This window comes from Schistocerca cancellata, chromosome 2 (assembly GCF_023864275.1).
Source record: "Schistocerca cancellata isolate TAMUIC-IGC-003103 chromosome 2, iqSchCanc2.1, whole genome shotgun sequence".
NCBI lineage: Eukaryota > Metazoa > Arthropoda > Insecta > Orthoptera > Acrididae > Schistocerca > Schistocerca cancellata.
This window is the reverse complement of record NC_064627.1, coordinates 684,489,338-684,514,143: the sequence shown is the minus strand read 5'-3', so window position 1 is coordinate 684,514,143 and position 24,806 is coordinate 684,489,338.

Genomic DNA, 24,806 nt, shown 5'->3' with positions numbered 1-24,806 from the left:
TGAAATTTCATTGTTTCCAATTCTGCAGCACCGGTTGAAGCAATGTAACCACCCACTGCTTCCGTTGAAGTAACTGTAATCTATGTAGCGTAAAATTTCATGTGCATAACGTAGTAGGTCACTATTATGCTCACGTTGTAAATTGTATCGAGCATCCCTGAAACGCGCAAACACCAGTTTTTGTAACAAGTGTGCGTTGTTCTCCCTTGAATACACGTAGTTTTTCTTATGTACTACACGTCATATTGCTATGAAATTGTTTTTTAATACGCTGCAGATTATCTCCCATGTATGTAATTTGTTTAGTACCCGCTCTTTGGACGGTTGTCCTTTACTACATTTTACTGGATACGGGATTTGTTGTTCACTGTCTGACAAAGATGATGAACCGCATGGCTCGACACTTGTTTCAATATTCCTTTCACTTGTTAAGCATGATCATCATCATTGTACTCCTCATGTACATTGCCCACATAGTCGAGCGTATACAGTACCACACATCCCAATGACTCTTCTTCCATAAGCGCTGATATTTCATCTGCCAATTATTTCTCACTTTACAAAATTGCTTGGATTTCTCGCTGACGAAATGTCAAGAGAGTGGCAACTGTTTTTGTAGTTATAATGCAATATTTGCTTTATTTATCGTTGCCATTGCTCTGCTGTGTGTAAACACCCGTAGCACTGTAGCACTGCTGTGAGTTACTCGTCGACTAAGCAGTTCAACTACGCAGCGTCTCTTTATTAATTAATTTACTCCCTTTTGATTTGACTCTTTCTTGTGGGTTTTACGTAAGTTCATTATACTTCTGTTTCGATTAAGCTTCTCCCCGTGTTGCTTCTGAAAGAGTGTGAACGATTCTCACTGTGCCTATATGATTGTATTTAACAGCTGCTATGATATGAGAAATGGAACATTCACGCTTTTCAGCTTTCGAAAGGAAATTTTGAAGACTCTCTTTGTCTCCTCCCCACGATACGCCATTCACTGTCAATACCCATTCCAAACCGTACACAGTAAAAACAAAATAGTTCGTTCCTTACAACACTGTCACTTAACAACGGTTTTGAATTGTGCCGTTGTGTTTGGAAACGTCTTATAAATTTTCCATGGGATTTTTAATAAACCAACTTGCTGTCCGCTTTCGTTCTTTTACCAGCAGTTTATTTTTCAAAGGAAGATGAAAGAAGAATGCAGGGATTTCAGTTAAAAAATTCAGTGGATGAAATAAAGGCGTCCATGGGAGTTTGAGGTAGTCGGAAATACCATACTCTGAAACACAATTATTTAAATATTTGACAACACGATGTCAAGACAGAATGATGCCACACGTGACATGACACACCGAAATATACTTCAGTAATCGGTTAATCACTGTCCCCATTTACAACATTTTACCTACAAAATTTATGTCTGTATTTTCACCATAAGCGCAACTCGTAATGTTGATATGAAAACCTACAGACACGTTACAGGAGTACCAACGTTTGAAATAAGTAAGACTACTAAATTTAATCTGAGGAACAATGAAATTGCTTAGACTATTTCCTGTCATCTTGCAACAACATCCAATGATGCATTCACGTTTATTTTCTATGAATTATGAATGTGTTGTTGTTCTTTGTACTTTAAATAAACACTTAAACTAAGAGCTAATGGTTTCACATTCTGCCCGGCTTGCTGCCAGGGTGCTAGACGATACGAAGAGGCGCGATCTGCTTGGGAACTGCTGAAAGACATGTCATTACACTTACGCGTGGATCCACCAGCTGGCGAGGAGCAGAAACAAATCAGCTTTTAAAACGGTATCCACGCTGTACAAACCCCAGTCCGCTACGTGAAAGGAAAGGACTTACTGCTCGTGCTAACAACAAGCACAGAATTCCGAGCTGCTGTTGGTAAAATACTTGAAAACATTTACAAGGGGACGTGATCAAAGGGGATTAAATTCAGTTTGGATGAATTATTTTGGAACTTTTTGCGTAGGCTCAGTCTTAGAGCCTTAATGGACGCTTCGTCACTGGTGGAGACGTAAAAGCCAGAAAAAAGAACGAATGCAGCAGTCAGCACAGTACACCTATTATTTACAGATTTCAATCGAAATTATTCGGCAGAGAATTTCGTTTAAAATCTCGGACAATTAGTTGTTTGATGTAAGGCGGGTGTTACTGAAGTTTCTAAAAATATCAGTAATTTGACAGTTGGTTTTTCTGAAAATAATCTTTCATATAAATCGCTGTTCGTTATGTGAGACTGGAAACGTTTCTTTGTCCCATGGATCGCGTCCGCCAACAAAGCCCTTCATGCCGGCTTGACGCCTAAAATCCTGACAAGTGAACAAATAAACACTTCAGTCACATCCGAATTTTTCGATACGATTTTCACCTGTTGGTCTCTTTGTTTTGATTTTCCGCATTTCTGTGCCATGCGCTTTCACACCTACGTAAGCAGTTCAGTGTTCGGTGACGGGAACAATGATGTAGAAACTTTTTGTTTCTGTTTTTTTTTCTGTTTACTATAGGAGCAGGAGAAAGATTTTTCTCTTTAATATTTCCATGCATGTCTAAAAGAACAAGCACCGTTGACGCTCCACCGCTGTAAGAAATATTTTCGAAATTAATTCGCTGAAGCGTGCAGGGATAGCCGAAGTCGTTAAGGGTACAGCTCGCGATAAGTGGGAAGTCCGGGTTCGAGTCCCGGCCTGGCACAAATTTTCATATGTCGCTACTGGGTAGTAGGTTGAAACTTTTAAGCTACGAGTCCGTCTGTCTCTTAACCAGTGTGGGAGACTCTACCTCTGCGTTGTACTGGGACACAGTAGTATAGTGTGCTGTCTGCCTACCACTGTTACGACATGAACATCGAATGTCAGCAAACGCAGTACTCGTTACTCAATAATTAAACAATTCATTTACCGTCTTCAAAGGGTGGGCACCTGTATTGCAACGGCAACTCCGTCACAGTGAGACTATAATACAGATCTGTATTCACTATACTTATTAGTTAAGGGTCGCCTAGTCTGAATGTATTGCAGGACTATGAGACTGAAAAAATTACAGAAAAATGATAAGAGTTTTCTTGTATTAGTGGTATACATAAATTCATCAAAAGAAAAGATGATTGTAACTCAGTTATCACTGTACGAATCTTAGGTTCACTAATTTTAGCAAACAATTAAACACAATAGTAATTTACTAGTATGTGACAGAACTATCCAGACGGATGATCATTCTAATATAGGTGAAAGAGTGTTTAGGATACACGATAGACTTCCGATTCCGCGCAACTCACAATTAGGCAAAGAGCCTTCAAAATAAGATACGAAGGTAACACAAGTTGCTTAATTTTATGACAAATTGTGAACTACGCAGAGAGCTGGTAATGCGAGACGCAAAGTGCCGCACTTACCCAAAGAAACACAGCAACACGCGTGGGGGCGAAGACGCGGGAGGCGCCATCGTCTCCCCGTGGCAGGGCAACAGCCATCGCCGACTCCTCTCCAGCTCCGACACGCTTCCTCTCTACCACCAGGCCAGCTGGAGGGGAGGATTCCCAACTTTCGCCACAGTAACAATCGAGACTTCGCTAAAATTCGTCAAACTGCAGCTCAGGATAAGTGGGAAATCCGGGTTCGAGTCCCGGCCTGGCATAAAGTGCAGGGGAAAACCGCCGAAACTTCCCTTCCAACTCTTACTAATTCTCCATGTAGAGGTCGGTACGGGCTTAAAGACAGAGTCCCACTCATTGGCCGAGCCTTTCGCGTCAGGGTGCAAATAAGAGCCAAGCAATTCGATTGGATGCTCACTCCAGAGCCGCAAAAACATTTCATTTTCCCGCAGTAAACTGAAGAAGTTGCAAGGATGTTGTTTGCATCAGTCGAAACAGAATAGTGCGATTCGCTACGCTCCACAACACCCCAGGGACCCACCGCGGACGCGGGAATGGCTTCAAAGGCTTGCGGGGTCGTTCCGATAGAATCACGCACGCACACCTGCCTGCTCGATTCTCCGAATCCGCCGTTTTCCCCTTGGGACAAGTATTTCTTGCAGTCCTCGTGCAGGACGACCCAACCTTTCACGTGGGTCCGCGCTTCGAGGGAAAGTTTTGCTTTTACTGCTGAAACCTTGCAACCACATACCTTTCCTTGTGCATATTGAGAAATATGGAAATAAAATTATTAATCGTTCCATTTTTTTTAATTTAATCGTTGCACAGACCGTTCGCCGGGTGCCGGTCTTTCAATTTGACGCCACTTCGGCGACATGCAGTCGATGAGGATGATAGGATGACGATGAGGACAGCACAACACCCAGTCCCTGGGCGGAGAAAATTCCCCGACCCAGCCGGGAATCGAACCCGGGCCCAGATCATTGACAGTCCGCCACGCCGACCATTCCGCTAACGGGGGCGGACAATCCTCACATAGCGACATGTGACAGAAACGTCACAAGAACTGTTCCTAATACAGCTGATGCCAAGGAATTCGCAGCCAGAGAACTAAATTTGTCTTTAACGCTCTGTATGACCTATTAGTTTAGTAAGTCATGGTTGCAAAATACTAACACGAATTCTTTACAGACGAATGGAGAAACTGGTAGAAGCTGGTAGAAGCTTACCTCGGGGAAGATCAGTTTGGATTCCATAGAAATGTTGGAACACATGAGGCAATACTGACCCTACGACTTATCTTTGAAGATAGATTAAGAAATGGAAAACCTGCGTTTATAGCTTTGAAGCTACTTCGGGTATGTGACCGATGGAGGCAGCGCAGTGGTTAGCACATTGTAGTCGCATTCGTGAGGTCGACGGTTCAAATTCACGTCCGGCCTTCCACATTTAGGTTTTCCGTGATTTTATAAATCGCTCCTGCCAAATGGCAGGGTGATTCCCTTAAAAGGACGCCGCCAATTTTCCTCCCCATCGTTGTAATTATCCGACCTTGTGCTCTGTCTCTGATAATGTCGATCTCCTTCTTCCTTCTTCCTTCGAGTACGTAGAGGTACAGCTTGCTCAAAATTACGCGTTTGTCGTCGCAAGCCTTCATTCTAGATATCTGACCGTCTGCCTGAGAAAATTACACTGGGTGCACACAGCTCAGTAACTTTTCGTCCTACGCCTGCCAGTCCCATTAAATGCCATAATTGGTACTTCGAGCATTTAAGGAAGAGGACAGAGATCCTCCTTTGTTCAACGTGCGCACTTGGAAGTTATTAATTTAATTTCCATTAAGCTTTTGGTACCTGGCCTGTTTTCCACATTACAAACAAGCAATTTTATTTTGAAAATACCGGGTGATCAAAAAGTCAGTATAAATTTGAAAACTTAATAAACCACTAAATAATGTAGATAGAGAGGTAAAAATTGACACACAAGCTTGGAATGACATGGGTTTTTACTACAACAAAAGAAAACAAAGTTCCCAAAATTTCCGACGGATTGCGCTGGACAGCAAAACGTCAGTGACTGCACATGACAATCGTGTATAAAAGGAGCTGTAATGAGAGAGAGAATCAGATGCGCCAGCAGTCGCAGCATGTTGACGTTACCTGAAAAGGCGCTTTTAGTGAAGCTGTGTTATGTGAATGGGGAATGTGCAAGTTCAGCGTTACCATCCTATCGCCATAGGAAGGGGATTCGAATGGGTAAAGGTCCGTTGACAAATGCAGCTGTGGCGAGAATGATTTCGAAGTTCGAAGCCATTGGTTGTTTAGACGACAGATCCCGTAGTGGCCGACCGAGCACAAGGCGTAATGCTGCTGAGACAGTTCAGAAAGAAATGGAGACTGTAGCGGGTTCGTCTATTCACGGGGAAGTCAGCGCTCGTGTAGTCCTACGTCGCACCGGCATGCCATACACTACTGTTTGGTTGGCACTGAGGCGTACCCTCCGATGCTATCCGTACAAAATCCATCGGCATCATGAAGTGTTACCTGGCGATTTAGTGAAGCGGAGGGCATTTGCAGTGCGGGCGTTTCAAAAGATGGCGGAACATGACGACTAGTTGAGTAACGTGTTGTGGACCGACGAAGCTCATTTCACGCCCCGAGGGTCTGTCAACGCCCACAACTGCAGAATTTGGGCTACCGAAAATCCTAGAACTGTCGTGGAAACTCCATTGCACTACGAGAAAGTCACAGTATGGGTTGGATTTACCACATCTACCGTTATCGGTCCTTTTTTTTTCGAGGAAGTGCGTGATTCTGGTTTTGCAACTGCTACCGTGACGGGTGAGAGGTACGCCGATATGTTACAGAATCGCATCATCCCCAGCCTGGCTGATAAACACGTGCTGGAACGTACCATGTTTATGCAGGATGGCGCTCCACCCCATATTACTAGACGCGTGAAAGATCTCTTGCGCGCGTCGTTTGGTGATGATCGTGCGCTCAGCCGCCACTTTCGTCATGCTTGGCCTCCCAGGTCCCCAGACCTCAGTCCGTGCGATTGTTGGCTTTGGGGTTACCTGAAGTCACAAGTGTATCGTGATGGACCGACATCTCTAGGGATGCTGAAAGACAACATCCGACGCCAATGCCTCACATAACTCTGGACATGCTTTACAGTGCTGTTCACAACATTATTCCTTGACTACAGCTATTGCTGATGAATGATGGTGAACATGTTGAGCATTTCCTGTAAAGAACATTGTCTTTGCTTTGTCTTACTTTGTTATGGTAATTATTGCTATTCTGATCAGATGAAGCGCCATCTGTCGGACATTTTTTGAACTTTTGTATTTTTTTGGTTCTAATAATACCTCATGTCATTCCAAGCATGTGTGTCAATTTGTACCTCTCTATCTACATTTTTCCGTGATTTATTCAATTTTCAAATTTATACTGACTTTTTGATCACCCACTATATGACCCATCTAAGTCTAGATTAGCTCGATGGTCACCTGGACACTTCTAACACCTGCAAATTGTAAAATCATGTTATTGTAAACACATTTCCAGACTTTCATTAGGCTGGCCGGTGTGGCCGAGTGGTTCTAGGCTTTTCAGTCTGGAACTGAGCGACCGCTACGGTCGCAGGTTCGTATCCTGCCTCGGGCATGGATGTGTGTGATGTCCTTAGGTTAGTTAGGTTTCAGTAGTTCTAAGTTCTAGGGGACTGATGACCTCAGATGTTAAGTCCCATAGTGCTCAGAGCCATTTGAGCCACTGAGACTTTCATTATACTGCCTCCCGGGAATGTGCATGGTAAAAACTATTTGATTGCTTTTCTCATTGGCTTTTGCCTTGGATAACATACGCACAGATAGACCATGTGGATTAAGCCTAATTTTAGATCTTTTCCCTCTGTAATAAATTTAATTGCTGTAGAAACAAAAATGAATATTTATTTTTTCCCATTTAATCAAGATTAATAGTAGATTACAGTATTTCTTTTACGGATGTTTGAGTAACAACATGCTGTAAAAGCATATAAAGCATTAATTTCCTATACTTTGGACTGGTTTATGTCGTCCTCCATCATTTTTTATCTTGAGCTGACCTCATCAACTGCACCTCGAATTTTGTAGATTCAGAACGCAAACAATGAAGCGGAGCTGGAAATATTTAACGTGTTGCCATGCGGGCAATCAGTTGTATGAAGAGCGGTGATAAAGTGAGTAATACGCGACCTGTGGTGGCTAGTCTGTTCGGGAACGTAGTAAATTATTTTCAGTTCTGTAACAAACTCTGCAAGGGAACTTATGGTTGGGCAATGGGGTATGTGGTCTCTCAAATTCGTTATCTTAAATGTACATTAACAGCCTAGAAAATAATTTCATAAATTAGTACCAGCATTATCTTTAAAATAATTGTTTGTTTCCATAGAAACGCGGATGGTAGTATACTCATAATCAATGGTGCAATAGAAGGAACCACTATCCTGAACAATTTATTTTGCTCTTTCTATAAAAAAGTAAATTGTGCTATGGACCAGCAAGTAAATGATTCCAGAGTGTAACAAAAACGTATTGTCAATCTTTCACGAACATTCCTCACATGTACAGGAAGAAAATATATTATATGGACATGGGTTCGAAAACGCTTTATTTGAATGTTATAGATCATTTTATACTTGTCTTGATAATCACATTAACCATGGTAAACACACAGCAAGAGTGGCGTATGAAACACTTTCCTAAATGAAATGTTTCAAAACCCCTCAGTTAGCAAGAAAATACGCGAGAACCCGCTGTCACATTGAACTCCTGATGCGTTGATCCCTAGAGAACTGAGTATTGATTCACAGCCTTCCACAACACAGGCACGAAGAGTGTACAGTGAGAGGCAGAAAGAATGCCCGGCCTGTATAATTTATGGAGTCCAAGAACAGAGCATCGCGCATCAATAAAACAAAACAAAAAAAAAGAAAAAAAACACCTGAGAAAAAGGATCAACGGTGAATTTGAATAGTTGCCATGGAACGTCTGCCCCGAACAAATGGAACGAACAAAATGAGATAGAAAAAAGGCTTAGCGGATAGGCTGACAGTTTACGAACATAAAGAACGAGCGTTCGAATGTAAGTGGAGTCAACTGTCATTTTTTTTTAAATATTTAGACATCTGCAGGTAATATTTTAAATCTTAATTCGCCACAAATTGTGCAGGTGTAGGCTTTTCTAGGTTCAACGTTCTTTAAAAATATTCCATTTCATAATTGTCTATACCTTATACAAACAGACAAGTGTTCATAGTAAAAATATTGAAAATGGATGAATATATTTGTAATTACTTCTATTAATTCTCTATAGTTTTCAGCTACGCCTCTATGGTATTGCGTCAGCGACGCTTCTATGGAATTGATGCTTCCACAGCAAGTAGATAGATTCGACGACTTAGAGATAATGGTGATATAGCGAGACGACCAATACTTGGAAGACCACGAGTCTCTACACGGAGGAAAAATGAAAAATTGGTCAGGGCAGCCCATAATGCTCCTTTTTTACTCATTCTTGAGCTAAGGAGGGCTTAACCTGTCGCAGGCTCCTCGAGAACTGCTCTCAGAAGATTAAAGGACCAAGGAATCAGGTCCAGTCGTGCTCTTATCAAAGAACCGTTGCCTCACGAACAAGGCGTGGACACACTAGAAGCAGTGAATTCCTGGCAAGATGTCTGTTGCAGGAAAGTCATTCTGACCGACGACTGCACAGCTGAGTCCACGAGCAGAGGTCCTGCTCTTGTTTACCACATACACTCCTGGAAATGGAAAAAAGAACACATTGACACCGGTGTGTCAGACCCACCATACTTGCTCCGGACACTGCGAGAGGGCTGTACAAGCAATGATCACACGCACGGCACAGCGGACACACCAGGAACCGCGGTGTTGGCCGTCGAATGGCGCTAGCTGCGCAGCATTTGTGCACCGCCGCCGTCAGTGTCAGCCAGTTTGCCGTGGCATACGGAGCTCCATCGCAGTCTTTAACACTGGTAGCATGCCGCGACAGCGTGGACGTGAACCGTATGTGCAGTTGACGGACTTTGAGCGAGGGCGTATAGTGGGCATGCGGGAGGCCGGGTGGACGTACCGCCGAATTGCTCAACACGTGGGGCGTGAGGTCTCCACAGTACATCGAAGTTGTCGCCAGTGGTCGGCGGAAGGTGCACGTGCCCATTGACCTGGGACCGGACCGCAGCGACGCACGGAGGCACGCCAAGACCATAGGATCCTATGCAGTGCCATAGGGGACCGCACCGCCACTTCCCAGCAAATTAGGGACACTGTTGCTCCTGGGGTATCGGTGAGGACCATTCGCAACCGTCTCCATGAAGCTGGGCTACGGTCCCGCACACCGTTAGGCCGTCTTCCGCTCACGCCCAACATCGTGTATCCCGCCTCCAGTTGTGTCGCGACAGGCGTGAATGGAGGGACGAATGGAGACGTGTCGTCTTCAGCGATGAGAGTCGCTTCTGCCTTGGTGCCAATGATGGTCGTATGCGTGTTTGGCGCCGTGCAGGTGAGCGCCACAATCAGGACTGCATACGACCGAGGCACACAGGGCCAACACCCGGCATCATGGTGTGGGGAGCGATCTCCTACACTGGCCGTACACCACTGGTGATCGTCGAGGGGACACTGAATAGTGCATGGTACATCCAAACCGTCTTCGAACCCATCGTTCTACCATTCCTAGACCGGCAAGGGAACTTGCTATTCCAACAGGACAATGCACGTCCGCATGTATCCCGTGCCACCCAACGTGCTCTAGAAGGTGTAAGTCAACTACCCTGGCCAGCAAGATCTCCGGATCTGTCCCCCATTGAGCATGTCTGGGACTGGATGAAGCGTCGTCTCACGCGGTCTGCACGTCCAGCATGAACGCAGGTCCAACTGAGGCGCCAGGTGGAAATGGCATGGCAAGCCGTTCCACAGGACTACATCCAGCATCTCTACGATCGTCTCCATGGGAGAATAGCAGCCTGCATTGCTGCGAAAGGTGGATATACACTGTACTAGTGCCGACATTGTGCATGCTCTGTTGCCTGTGTCTATGTGCCTGTGGTTCTGTCAGTGTGATCATGTGATGTATCTGACCCCAGGAATGTGTCAATAAAGTTTCCCCTTCCTGGGACAATGAATTCACGGTGTTCTTATTTCAATTTCCAGGAGTGTAGATTGACAATGATGTGACGCGTTCTTCGTGAACACACGCTCTAGAAGCGGACATGTAAGTCAGAAATATTGGAGCTTATGACACTAGCCTGTCTGTTTTACGTTACTCTTCCCTAACAATCTAACCTTTAGACCTGTCGCGGGAAAAACCACCTATAACGCTAACTTGCCACGTATAATGCACAAGCGTACCGTGAAACTAGCTAATGTTACCCACTGAGAGGATTTTGAAATTTTGCCCGCCCGTGTATCTAATGGATAAAGGTATCGGACTACAATTTTTAATGTGATGAAATTGACAAAAAACTAAATGAGCTTTAATCTTGGGAGTTAATGAAAGTGGTAAAACCCATATGTGAATGAAAAAATTGAATGGTCGCCAGCCCAAATGGGCACAGTAATTTGGAAATATATGTTTAAGAAAACTGAATATTGGTTGTTGAAGTTTCTTTCATTAATATTTCCCTTTCAATAGGACACAGGATACAAACTGACACAGGGCACTCTGATCTGTGTTTAGCAGCAGTTACAAATAATGCACACTCTAGTAATCATAGAAAGCAAATTTTCACCAAGCTCATACTACTAACAGCTACACTCAAGATCATTACTTAAACCAATACTGAGACGTTACTGCACGAAGTGCAGAATTAAATTTGTACATGAGGAGCTTCTATCTTATGGTTCAAATGGCTCTGAGCACTATGGGACTTAACATCTATGGTCATCAGTCCCCTAGAACTTAGAACTACTTAAACCTAACTAACCTAAGGACAGCACACAACACCCAGCCATCACGAGGCAGAGAAAATCCCTGACCCCGCCGGGAATCGAACCCGGGAACCCGGGCGTGGGAAGCGAGAACGCTACCGCACGACCACGAGATTCGGGCGCTTCTATCTTAACTGACATGTAAAAACACAAATAAAAATAAATAATATCATAATTACACTGTTTATACTCCTCTATACAGATATCAGATTTTCGTATCAGCAGTAAGAGTCCAATTATCTTTCTGATATGTGAAGAATATAATGAGTACCCATAAACTAGTATAGTGTGACTAGTCAAAGTCTATGATTATTTCAGTAAAAGAAAAAGACTAATTCAAACAAAGCTTCCCTTCACTTGGAGTAGTTCATAACTTATTTGCAAGACAAAGAAATCAACCTCAAGAAAAGAATCATTCATGATAGTAATCAAAACCTCATTATGTTTAAAATGAGCTTAGCTTACTTGCCTCTTTCTTTCCACCTGTGAAGCATGTATTTTAGACATTAACATTTACACGATCTGGTACTGTATTCTTGCAAAACTATACTTTGAGTAAACTGAGAGTACCCAAGCACGACTCACGCCCCGTCCTCACAGCTTTACTTCTGCCAGTACCTCGTCCCCTACCTTCCAAACTTTACAGAAGCTCTCCTGCGAACGGGGGCAAACCGGCACGGTAGCTCAGCGCGTTCGGTCAGAGGGCCGGTTGGCCTCTGTAACAAACAACTGAGTGGAAGGATCAACACACGAACTTTAATGGATGTCATGTGACGTCCGCAACGACCAGACCCAACGATCAACAAAAGAGGGGGGGGGGAGATGGTAGAGCACTTGCCCGCGAAAGGCAAAGGTTCCGAGTTCGAGTCACGACACACAGTTTTAATCTGCTAGGAAGTTTCATACCAGCGTAGACTCCGCTGCAGAGTGAAAATCTCATTCTGGAAACTGAGAGTACTTTAGCAAAATCCTGTCTGACTTCACTTTTGTGGTTTTAACTTTAACTTTTGCTACTCCCTTTACATTTGACAAACATACAGAAACAAGTTTGAAAACACTTGGAAACAAGAGTAGTTCATTTAAAACAGGATACTCAGTTTTAGTAACACTTAGGAGAGGACCCTGATCAGGATACATGATACGGTTCCGAACACAGATTTATAGGATTTGGATTATTATTAAAACCATTCACACAAATTAGCTGGTCCATGCCCACATACGTATCAGGATGCATGATGTTACTGTAGCAGTGGCAAAGTTTTGTTGGCAAGAGACATGGCGGCTAACTGTACTCACGGCTCTTAATGTTCGAATGCTCTATAAAGTCTCTTCTTGGCGTCGGATTTTCAACATATTAGAGCTGTTCCATTTTGCCGAGGATACCAATTCATAGTCAGATCCACATCCGAGGCAAAAATTCCTTGCAAAGCAGCTTCCAGTTGCCTCTCTTGGCACCGTCGACGTGTACCGTGGTACGGCTAGCCACTTACTGCGTACCGTTCCCACCAAGAAGCCGCCCAGTTTGACAGCCAAAACCACCTTTTACATCGCGCCATGACACTTCCGTTGTGGAGGGACTTCACTACATCTTTTACATTTTACAATACAAGTGCCCTAAGCATGAACCAGCTTCCAATAAACATTGTCTTTCTTATAAACAGCCGGCCGAAGTGGTCGTGCGGTTACAGGCGCTGCAGTCTGGAACCGCAAGACCGCTACGGTCGCAGGTTCGAATCCTGCCTCGGGCATGGATGTTTGTGATGTCCTTAGGTTAGTTAGGTTTAACTAGTTCTAAGTTCTAGGGGACTAATGACCTCAGCAGTTGAGTCCCACAGTGCTCAGAGCCATTTGAACCATTTTTTTTCTTATAAACATACCCATATTATAAAAATTCATTATATATATTATAAAACTCTAAAAATCGATGACTTTAAATAACAAAGAATACACACTCCATAATTACAGATACACAGTTACATAAAAGAAACCTATTTCTAATCGATATATGTGCTACAAGCTGGACGCCTTACGTGGATGCAGGAACTTTAGAACATACCCAAGGCAAGTTCAGTTCCGGCGGAGGTTTGAGTCCTCCTTCGGGCATGGGTGTGTATGTTTGTCCGTAGGATAATTTAGGTTACGTAGTGTGTAAGCTTAGGGACTGACGACCTTAGCAATTAAGTCCCATACGATTTCACACACATTTGAACATTTGAAGTTAAGTTCAACAGGCCATGAACATTTCCTTGAAAAAAAAAAAAAAAAAGACTTTGATACCCCGAAGGATGTCTCATTTACCAACATTATAATCATCCGTCACACACTAGCATTAGGACTTAGAGCAAGTTTCAATAGGCCTCCCGTGGCCTCCAAAGTCACCCGATCTCAGTCCCATTGAGCACGTAGGGGCTGAAGTTAAGAAAACTCTGCGGTATAATTGACAGACCCTCCTCCGGGAACTGTAGATGCCTTATCGGATTCGGTTCATTATTCATGGGAGAGAATTGCCATGGATGAGGACTTTTTCTACAGACTTGTCAATAATGTGCCTCGAAGGACCCAAGCTGTTCTTGAGTGGACAAAATACTGAAGCTGTACGTAGCCTGCACTTCATTTCATTTATTTTATTTTTCTGTAAAAGGCGTACATAGTTATCAGGTCAATAATATTAATTTCAAATTAAAATCCACCTGTTACTATATTATTTGTATTTTTATGGGAGGTCAAATGAATATCACCATCCAAAGAAGATTATTTTAATTTTTATGGGAGGTCAGAGAATATCATCATCCAAGGATGATTATTTTTATTTTTATAGGAGGTCAGATAAATATTATGTTCCAAGGAAGATTATGCTTTGACATCAAATTCACAAACCATAATTAGTTATTTACTGAAGAGAATATTAAAAAAATTAAAAAAAAGAAAATATAATTTGATAACGAAAAGTAAGTAAAGCACGAAACATTTGCGACGCGTAAGGATGTAGGGAGATTTGACCCGACACGTACTACAGCTACCCAGTACAACAAGCTGACACACTATCGAAGAGCTACCGATCTGTCGCTTTTGCCGTGAAGGTGGAATAGGTCTACCGTTCGTGGAAAACGGATATTAAACTGGACAACACAGATGCTGGAAGCCACATCCATTCGCTCGCGTAAACCGCGAGTAAGGACTTAGAAAAAATATGTCAATCAGCTGATACGTTTCTCGTATCTGAAAACTATAGAGGCACCAGGTTGCGGTCGAAGTGATACAAATAAACAGAAATACTTCCAATATTTTTACTATGGCCAGTTGTCTGTTTGTTTAAAGATTAGACTATAATAAAAAGCAATGTTTTGAAAGACTGTGGAACCTAGAATAGCCTATAACTGCACAAATTATAGGGAATTAAGGTTTAGAATATAACCTGCACAGGTCTGAAAGAACTCATTCATATCAATGACACTGTACATCTTGTACTGGGGTTCTGCACGCAGGAGCCTTCAAATGCTCACACAAAGTAAAAGTATAATGGGCTTAGGTCCGGATAGCGTGAAGGTCAAAGACCTGGTCCACTTCTAAAAGTCCATCTGTCATAGAATCTACTAGGCTAGTAGAACAATGAAGTTAGTCGCATCTCAACACAAGAAGTGAAATGAGTCACACATCAACATTACTGACGTTCAATTGTAACAATAATCACTGGCGGTGTACCTAAGAAATACAGCTTACTATACATTCTAACCAAACGTAACTAGGGGGGGGGGGTTATTTGAATATTTCATTTCAGAAAACGTTTCATGTAAAGCTGGTACGCTGTATTTCCGTGTGTTTCCCATGATAAACGTGATTATAAAGAGAAGTAGAAAATGAGGCCTAACATGCAAATACAGCCCATGTCCATAACATTTATTTTCTTCCTCTATGTATGAGAAATTTTTCCTGAAAGTTGGCCATACCTTTTGTTACACCCCGTATACACTTAGGTGAAAAAGCCATGGGACAGCAATATGCATGTATACAAATGGCGGTAGCATCGCGTTCACAAAGTACAAAAGGGCAGTACATTCTAGGAGCTGTCATTTGTACTCAGGTGGTTCACGTGAATAAGGTGTGATTATGGACGCACGACGGGAATTAACATACTGAACACGGAGTAGTTGATGGAGTTAGCCGCTTGGGACATTCTATGGAAATCGTTAGGGAAATCAATACCCCGAGAACCACAGTGTCAAACTACACATAACGAATGGTCTGTGGCAGCAGTCAAAGGACCCGAGTGCCTTTGCTAACAGAACGATGTCGCTTGCAGCGACTCTCCTGCACTCGTCAGCATATCGGCTGGACCCTAGACGACTAAAAGCCCTGGTCTCGTCAGGTATGTCTGGATTTCAGTTGGTGAGAACTGATGCTAGGGTTCAAGTGTGACACAGACTACAAGAAGCCATGTACCAGATCTGTCAACAAGTCTTTGTGAAAGCAAATGGTGGCTCAATAATGGTGTAGGCTATGTTTACATGGAATGAGCTGGGTCCTCTGGTCCAACCGATCATTGGCTCGAAATGGTTACATTCGGCTATATGGAGACCATTTCCAGCCATTCTTAAACTTCATGTTCCCGAACAACGATGGAATTTTGATGGATAAAATGCGTCATGTCACCGGGCCATGATTGTTCGCTATTGGCTTGAAGAACATTCTGGACAATTTGAGCAAATATTAGGCCACGTTGATCATCCGACATGAATCTCATCGAAGATTTGTGGGACATAACAGATAGGTCAGTTCGTACAGAAATCCTGCAGGGGCAACACTTTCGCAATTATGGACGGCTATAGAAGGCAGCATGGCTCAATATTTTTGAAGGACATTCCAAAGACTTGAGTCCAAGTCACGTCGTGTAGCTGCGCTAGGCCGGGCAAAAGAGGTCCGACACGATACTAGGATGTATCTCATGACTTTCTCCACCTCAGTATGTAATATACTTAGACCTGAGCATCACTGCTGGTAACATCCTGCATTTATTTGAATTTTTTTGAGAAGCTCCTCGTCACCACTAAGAGAAACACCACTGCACGTGAAAGGGCAGATTTCAGATTCCGATAAACATTGTTACTGAAAGATGGTTACGTAAAAACAAAATTTTTCAAAACGTGAACTAGTCAAGAAAAAATCAATGCCCAAAGAAATGTGATACGGAAGTACTAAGGAGTGAAGAGATACGCTTGAAGTTCTCTGAGGCTACAGACACTGCGGTAGGGAATAGCTCAGTATGCAGTTTAGTTGAATGGACATATCCAAAAAGGGCAGTCACAGAAGCTGGAAACAAAGACATAGATACAAAGTAGGTAACTACGAAGAAACCATGGGTAACACAAGAAATAATCCAACTTATCGATGAAATAAGGAAGTACAAAAATGCTCAGGAAAATTCAGGAATCCAGGCATACAGATCAATTAGAAACGAAATAAATAGGACGTACGGGGAAGCTAAGACGAAAAGGCTGCAAGAAGAATGTGAACAAATGAAAAAAGAAATGATTGTCGGAAGGGCTGACTCAGCACACAGAAAAGTCAAGACAGTTTTCAGTATAATTAAAAGCAAGGGTGATAAAATTAAGACTGCTATGGGAATTTAACTGTTGAATGCAGAGGAGAGAGCAGATAGGTGGAGAGGGTACAATGAAGACCTCTATGAGGAGGAAGACTTGTCTGATGACGTGGAAGGAGAAGAAAGAGAAGTTGATATACACTGAAGCTCCAAAGAAACTGGTATAGGTATGCGTATTCAAATACAGATATACGACGCTGCGGTCGGCAACGTGTATATAAGGCAACATGTGTCTGTCGAAGTTGTTAGATCGTTTACTGCTGCTACAATGGTAAGTTATCAAGACTAAAGTGAGTCTGAAAGTGGTTTATTGTCGGCGCACGAACGATGGGACACAGCATTTCCGAGGCAGCGATTAACTGGTGATTTTCCCGTACGACCATTTCACGAGTGTACCATGAACATCAGGATACTGGTAAAACATAAAATCTCCGACATCGCTGCGCCGGGAAAAGACACTGCAAGAAAGCGGCCACCGACGACTGAAGACTATCGTTCAATCTGACAGAAGTGCAACCCTTCCCCAAATTGTTGCAGATTTCAGTGCTGGGCCACCAACAAGTGTCAGTGGGCGAACCATTCAACGAAACATCATCGATATGGCTTTCAAAGCCAAAGGCCCACTCTTGTACCCTTGATGACTGCACGACACAAAGCTTTACGCCTCGTCTGCGCCCGTCAAAACCGACATTGGACTGTTGTTGTTGACTAGAAACACATCTTGCTTGGTCACACGAATCTCGTTTCAAATTGTATCGAGTGGATGGACGTGTACGGGTATGGAGGTAATCTCATGAATCCATGGACCCTCCATATCAGCATGCGACCGTTCAAGCTGCTGGATGCTCTGTAATGGCGTGGGGCACGTGCAGTTGGAGTCATATGGGACCCCTGATACGTTTAGATACGACTCTGACAGGTAACACGTACGTAAACCCCCTGTCTGACCACCTGCATTGGCCATTGTGCATTCCGATGGACGTGGGCAAATCCAGCAGGACAATGTGACGCCCCACACGTCCAGAATTGCTATAGAGTGGCTCCAGGAACACTCTTCTGAGTTTAAACAATTCCGCTGGCCACCAAACTGCCTAGACATGAACATTATTTAGCATATGTTGGATACCATACAACCTGCTGTACAGAAGACATCTCCACCCCCTCATACTCTTACGGATTTATGGACACCCCTGCAGGATTCATGGTGTCGGTTCCCTACAGCACTACTTCAGACTTTATTCGAGTCCATGCCTCGTAGTGTTACGGCACTTCTGCGTGCTGGCAGGGGCCCTACATGATATTAGGCAGGTGTACCAGTTTCTCTGGCTTTTCGGTGTACAACAGATAGAGGGTTCAGTGTTAATATGAAAATTTAAAAGAGCTTTGCAAGACTTAAGATCGAATAAGGCAGAAGGGATAGGTAAAATTCCAACAGAATCTCTGAAATCCTTGGGGGAAGTGGCAACAAAGCGACTATTGACTTTGGAGTTTAGAATATATGAGTCTGGCGATATAGCATCTGAGTTTCGGAAAAACGTCATCTACACAATTCTGAAGATTGCAAGAGCCAAGAAGTGCAATAATTATCGCACAATCACTTTAACAGCTCATGCATGCAAGTTGCTGAGGAGGATAATATGCAAAAGAATGGAAAGGAAAATGGGATACCTGCTGAATGACGATATATTTGGCTTTACGTAAGGCAAAGGCACCAGAGAGGCAATTCTGACTTTGCAGCTGATAATGGAAGCAAGGCTAAAGAAAAATCAAGGAACTTTCATAGGACTTGTCGAAGTGGAAAAAGCGTTGTTCGATAACGTAAAATCGCGCAAGATGTTCTAAATTCTGAGAAAAGTAGGGGCAAGCTATAGGGGAAGACAGACAACATATAATATGTACAAGAACCAGGTGGGAACGATGGAAGTGAGAGACCAAGACCGAAGTTCTCGGATTAAATAGGGTGTAAGAGAGGGATGTAGTTTTTCGCATCTACTGTTCAATCTGTACGTCGAAGAAGCAATGACGGAAATAAAAGGAAGATTCAGTTGTTGTTGTTGCTGTGGTCTTCAGTCCTGAGACTGGTTTGATGCAGCTCTCCATGCTACTCTATCCTGTGCAAGCTTCTTCATCTCCCAGTACCTACTGCAACCTACATTCTTCTGAATCTGCTTAGTGTATTCATCTCTTGGTCTCCCCCTACGATTTTTACCCTCCACGCTGCCCTCCAATACTAAATTGGTGATCCCTTGATGCCTCAGAACATGTCCTACCAACCGATCCCTTCTTCTGGTCAAGTTGTGCCACAAACTTCTCTTCTCCCCAATCCTATTCAATACTTCCTCATTAGTTATATGATCTACCCATCTAATCTTCAGCATTCTTCTGTAGCACCACATTTCGAAAGCTTCTATTCTCTTCTTGTCCAAACTATTTACCGTCCATGTTTCACCTCCATACATGGCTACACTCCATACAAATACTTTCAGAAATGACTTCCTGACACTTAAATCTATACTCGATGTTACCAAATTTCTCTTCTTCAGAAACGCATTTCTTGCCATTGCCAGTCTACATTTTATATCCTCTCTACTTCGACCATCATCAGTTATTTTGCTCCCCAAATAGCAAAACTCCTTTACTACTATAAGTGTCTCATTTCCTAATCTAATACCCTCAACATCACCCGATTTAATTCGACTACATTCCATTATCCTCGTTTTGCTTTTGTTGATGTTCATCTTATATCCTCCCTTCAAGACACCATCCATTCCGTTCAACTGCTCCTCCAAGTCCTTTGCTGTCTCTGACAGAATTACAATGTCATCGGCGAACCTCAACGTTTTTATTTCTTCTCCATGGATTTTAATACCTACTCCTAATTTTTCATTTGTTTCCTTTACTGTCTGCTCAATATACAGATTGAATAACATCGGGGAGAGGCTACAACCCTGTCTTACTCCCTTCCCAACCACTGCTTCCCTTTCCTGTTCCTCGACTCTTACAACTGCCATCTGGTTTCTGTACAAATTGTAAATAGCCTTTCGCTCCCTGTATTTTACCCCTGCCACCTTTAGAATTTGAAAGAGAGTATTCCAGTCAACATTGTCAAAAGCTTTCTCTAAGTCTACAAATGCTAGGAATGTAGGTTTGCCTTTCCTTAATCTATTTTCTAAGATAAGTCGTAAGGTCAGTATTGCCTCACGTGTTCCAGTATTTCTACGGAATCCAAACTGATCTTCGCCGAGGTCGGCTTCTACTAGTTTTTCCATTCGTCTGTAAAGAATTCGTGTTAGTATTTTGGAGCTGTGGCTTATTAAACTGATTGTTCGGTAATTTTCACACCTGTCAACACCTGCTTTCTTTGGGATTGGAATTATTATATTCTTCTTGAAGTCTGAGGGAATTTCGCCTGTCTCATACATATTCCTCACCAGATGGTAGAGTTTTGTCAGGACTGGCTCTTCCAAGGCCGTCAGTAGTTCCAATGGAATGTTGTCTAATCCGGGGGCCTTGTTTCGACTCAGGTCTTTCAGTGCTCTGTCAAACTCTTCACGCAGTATCGTATCTCCCATTTCATCTTCATCTACATCCTCTTCCATTTCCATAATATTGTCCTCAAGTACAGTGCCCTTGTATAGACCCTCTATATACTCCTTCCACCTTTCTGCTTTCCCTTCTTTGCTTAGAACTGTGTTTCCATCTGAGCTCTTGATGTTCATACAAGTGGTACTCTTATCTCCAAAGGTCTCTCTAATTTTCCTGTAGGCAGTATCTATCTTACCCCTAGTGAGATAAGCCTCTACATCCTTACATTTGTCCTCTAGCCATCCCTGCTTAGCCATTTTGCACTTCCTGTTGATCTCATTTTTGAGACGTTTGTATTCCTTTTGGCCTGCTTCATTTACTGCATTTTTATATTTTCTCCTTTCATCAATTAAATTCAATATTTCTTCTGTTACCCAAGGATTTCTACTAGCCCTCATCTTTTTACCTACTTGATCCTCTGCTGCCTTCACTACTTCATCCCTCAAAGCTACCCATTCTTCTTCTACTGTATTTCTTTCCCCCATTCCTGTCAATTGTTCCCTTATGCTCTCCCTGAAACTCTGTACAACCTCTGGTTCTTTCAGTTTATCCAGGTCCCATCTCCTTAAATTCCCACCTTTTTGCAGTTTCTTCAGTTTTAATCTACAGGTCATAACCAATAGATTGTGGTCAGAGTCCACATCTGCCCCTGGAAATGTCTTACAATTTAAAACCTGGTTCCTAAATCTCTGTCTTACCATTATATAATCTATCTGATACCTTTTAGTATCTCCAGGGTTCTTCGATGTATACAACCTTCTATCATGATTCTTAAACCAAGTGTTAGCTATGATTAAGTTGTGCTCTGAGCAAAATTCTACCAGGTAGCTTCCTCTTTCATTTCTTAGCCCCAATCCATATTCACCTACTACGTTTCCTTCTCTTCCTTTTCCTACACTCGAATTCCAGTCACCCATGAGTATTAAATTTTCGTCTCCCTTCACTATCTGAATAATTTCTTTTATTTCATCATACATTTCTTCAATGTCTTCGTCATCTGCAGAGCTAGTTGGCATATAAACTTGTACTACTGTAGTAGTTGTGGGCTTCGTATCTATCTTGGCCACAATAATGCGTTCACTATGCTGCTTGTAGTAGCTTACCCGCATTCCTATTTTCCTATTCATTATTAAACCTACTCCTGCATTACCCCTATTTGACTTTGTGTTTATAACCCTGTAGTCACCTGACCAGAAGTCTTGTTCCTCCTGCCACCGAACTTCACTAATTCCCACTATATCTAACTTTAACCTATCCATTTCCCTTTTCAAATTTTCTAACCTACCTGCCCGATTAAGGGATCTGACATTCCACGCTCCGATCCGTAGAACGCCAGTTTTCTTTCTCCTGATAACGAAATCCTCTTGAGTAGTCCCCGCCCGGAGATCCGAATGGGGGACTATTTTACCTCCGGAATATTTTACCCAAGAGGACGCCATCATCATTTAATCATACAGTAAAGCTGCATGCCCTCGGGAAAAATTACGGCCGTAGTTTCCCCTTGCTTTCAGCCGTTCGCAGTACCAGCACAGCAAGGCCGTTTTGGTTAGTGTTACAAGGCCAGATCAGTCAATCATCCAGACTGTTGCCCTTGCAACTACTGAAAAGGCTGCTGCCCCTCTTCAGGAACCACACGTTTGTCTGGCCTCTCAACAGATACCCCTCCGTTGTGGTTGTACCTACGGTATGGCTATCTGTATCGCTGAGGCACGCAACCCTCCCCACCAACGGCAAGGTCCATGGTTCGTGGGGGGGAAGATTCAATTATGAAATTAAAATTCAAGGATAAAAGGTATCAACGATAAGATTCGCTGATAACATTGCTAGTGAAGAAGACTTACAGGATATGCTGAATGGAATGAACACTCTAATGAGTACAGAATATGGATTGAGAGTAAATCGAAAAAAGAGGAGAGTAATGAGTTATGAGAAGTAGCAGAAAAGAGAACAGAGAGAAACATAAATCAAGATTGGTGATCACGAAACAGGTGACGTTATAGAATTCCGCTCCCTAGGCAACAAAGTAAACCATTACGTTCGGAGCAAGGAGGACATAAAAATCAGACTAGCACTGGCAAAACGGGCATTCCTGGCCGAGAGAAGTCTACTGGTATCAAACATAGGCTTCAATTTTAGGAAGAAATTTCAGAGAACGTACGTTTGGAGCACTGCATTGTATGGTAGTGAAACATGGACTGAGGAAAAACGAGAAAAGAAGAGAACTGAAGCATTTGAAATGTGATGTTACTGAAGAAAGTTGAAAATTAGATGAACTGATAAGGTAAGACACAGTATGAGGAGGATCTCCGAAGAATCGGCGAGGAAAGGAATGTATGGAAACCACTGACAAGAAGACGAGACACGATGGTAAGACGACTGCTAAGTCTTCAGGGGATAACTTCTACGGTACTGGAGGGAGCTGTAGAGGGTGTATACGGTAGATGAAGACAGGGACTGGAATACGTTCGGCAAATAATTGAGGACATAGGTTGCAAGTGCTAATCTGAGATGAAGAGGTTCGAACAGGAGAGCAATTCACGGCCGACAGCATCAAACCACTCAGAATACTGGAAAAAAAGGAGAAACGGGTGTAGCATTAACAGCATTAAGCACTCTGGAGACAGGAGAGCACTCAGTGGGAAACTGAATAAAAGGATGTAAGGATATTACAGAGAAAATGCCCAGATGTTTCAGAACAGAGCAAACTATGTTGCAGAGCAGAGCGAATGATTCATTCTGGAGTCCAGTCTTCTGGCTGTATTTAGCTAAGCCTTTTGTCAGCAAAATAGTTTCTTGTAAGTGTGCTACTCCAGTTAGACACGCCTGAGATTTCCTGTCGACGTAATTAGTAGACAGTTAACGGCAAAGTGCACCTATGAGGGCACGCCGAGGTACGTGTCTGCGTTACTTGAAGTGGGGAAAAAAGGTAGAAAGTCCAGCTGGCAGGAGCTTTGCCACAAAAGGCAATTTTCCGGTTTCCAGATGCGGTCCGGCTCGCAGTTTTAGGGCGGCGGGAGAACTCTCCATCCGTCCCTCCCCCCGCCTCATCTTTTTCTCTCTCTTCTGCCTCCCTCCCCCAACCACCGCCTCTCTCTATCTCACTCCTTTTTTCTATCATACACTTGCACAAACACACACACACCCACACACACACACATACACACACACACACACACACACACACACACACACGCACGCACACACATACGCACACAAGTGAAATTAAAATGCAAATACAAACAATCCTTTTGGTGGAACATCCGCAGCTGAGCACTATACCAGAGGTTGAAAATACCACCTCAGTAGTAGAGTTCTTTTATTATCACGCGACCGGTTTCGGGCTATTATAATCCCAGAACAGGAGTTCTGCGCTCGCAGGTGGCACACCGGGCCTCGTACACGCCCAGAGCGGCGCTCGGGGGTCACAGTACTAAGTTACGACACCTGAAGACGAGCTTATAAGAGCCCTAAATCGGTCGCGTCATAATAAAAGAACGTTACCACTGCAGCGGTATTTTCGACCTTTAGTGAAATGCAAATGCTTTTTCTTCTATTTGCTATGTTTTTGGCAGCATTCTTATAATTTACTAGCTAAAGAACCTGGAGTTGCCCGAGTGTTATTTATAGCTGTGCTCGAGACATCGTACACGTTCTAACAACCCTACCACAACAAAGGTCAAAATTTAATAATGCTTGTGGTGTTGCTCACGCTTCTAAATACTGCATTTTCGGGCAACAACATAGTTATTATGTGCCAGGTGTCATTAGAGCACAGTTATTAAAGTCATTTCATGTAATAATGAATAAACTAGGCACTCATCTTTTCGTGTTTCCAACGCTGGTCTCGTTGTAAAATCATGGCTCAATCGCCGAAAATCTAGGTGGTGATGATTCCAAGCTCGGATACAAAAAGGCCTTGGTTTTATTCTGCTATATTCAAAAGTTTTGTAGATGCGCTTCACAAACCGTTCTTGAAGATTAAACCTTTCACAGTTAGCACAATAGCGATGTAATAAAAATAATCAGCACTCCGAATTTAAGTTACATTTCCTTTTAATTGCTTTTATTGCAATATCACATAACACACAAAACATCACTTCACAATACAAAACATACTTGAAAACATCTTCCTCAAAGTTACTGTTACAGTTCACACTTTATAAGCTGACTGCAATATGCGTCTTTCCAACATGACGTCCAAGACTTGACTTTCTCAAGGTCCGACTCTCTAACAACTAACT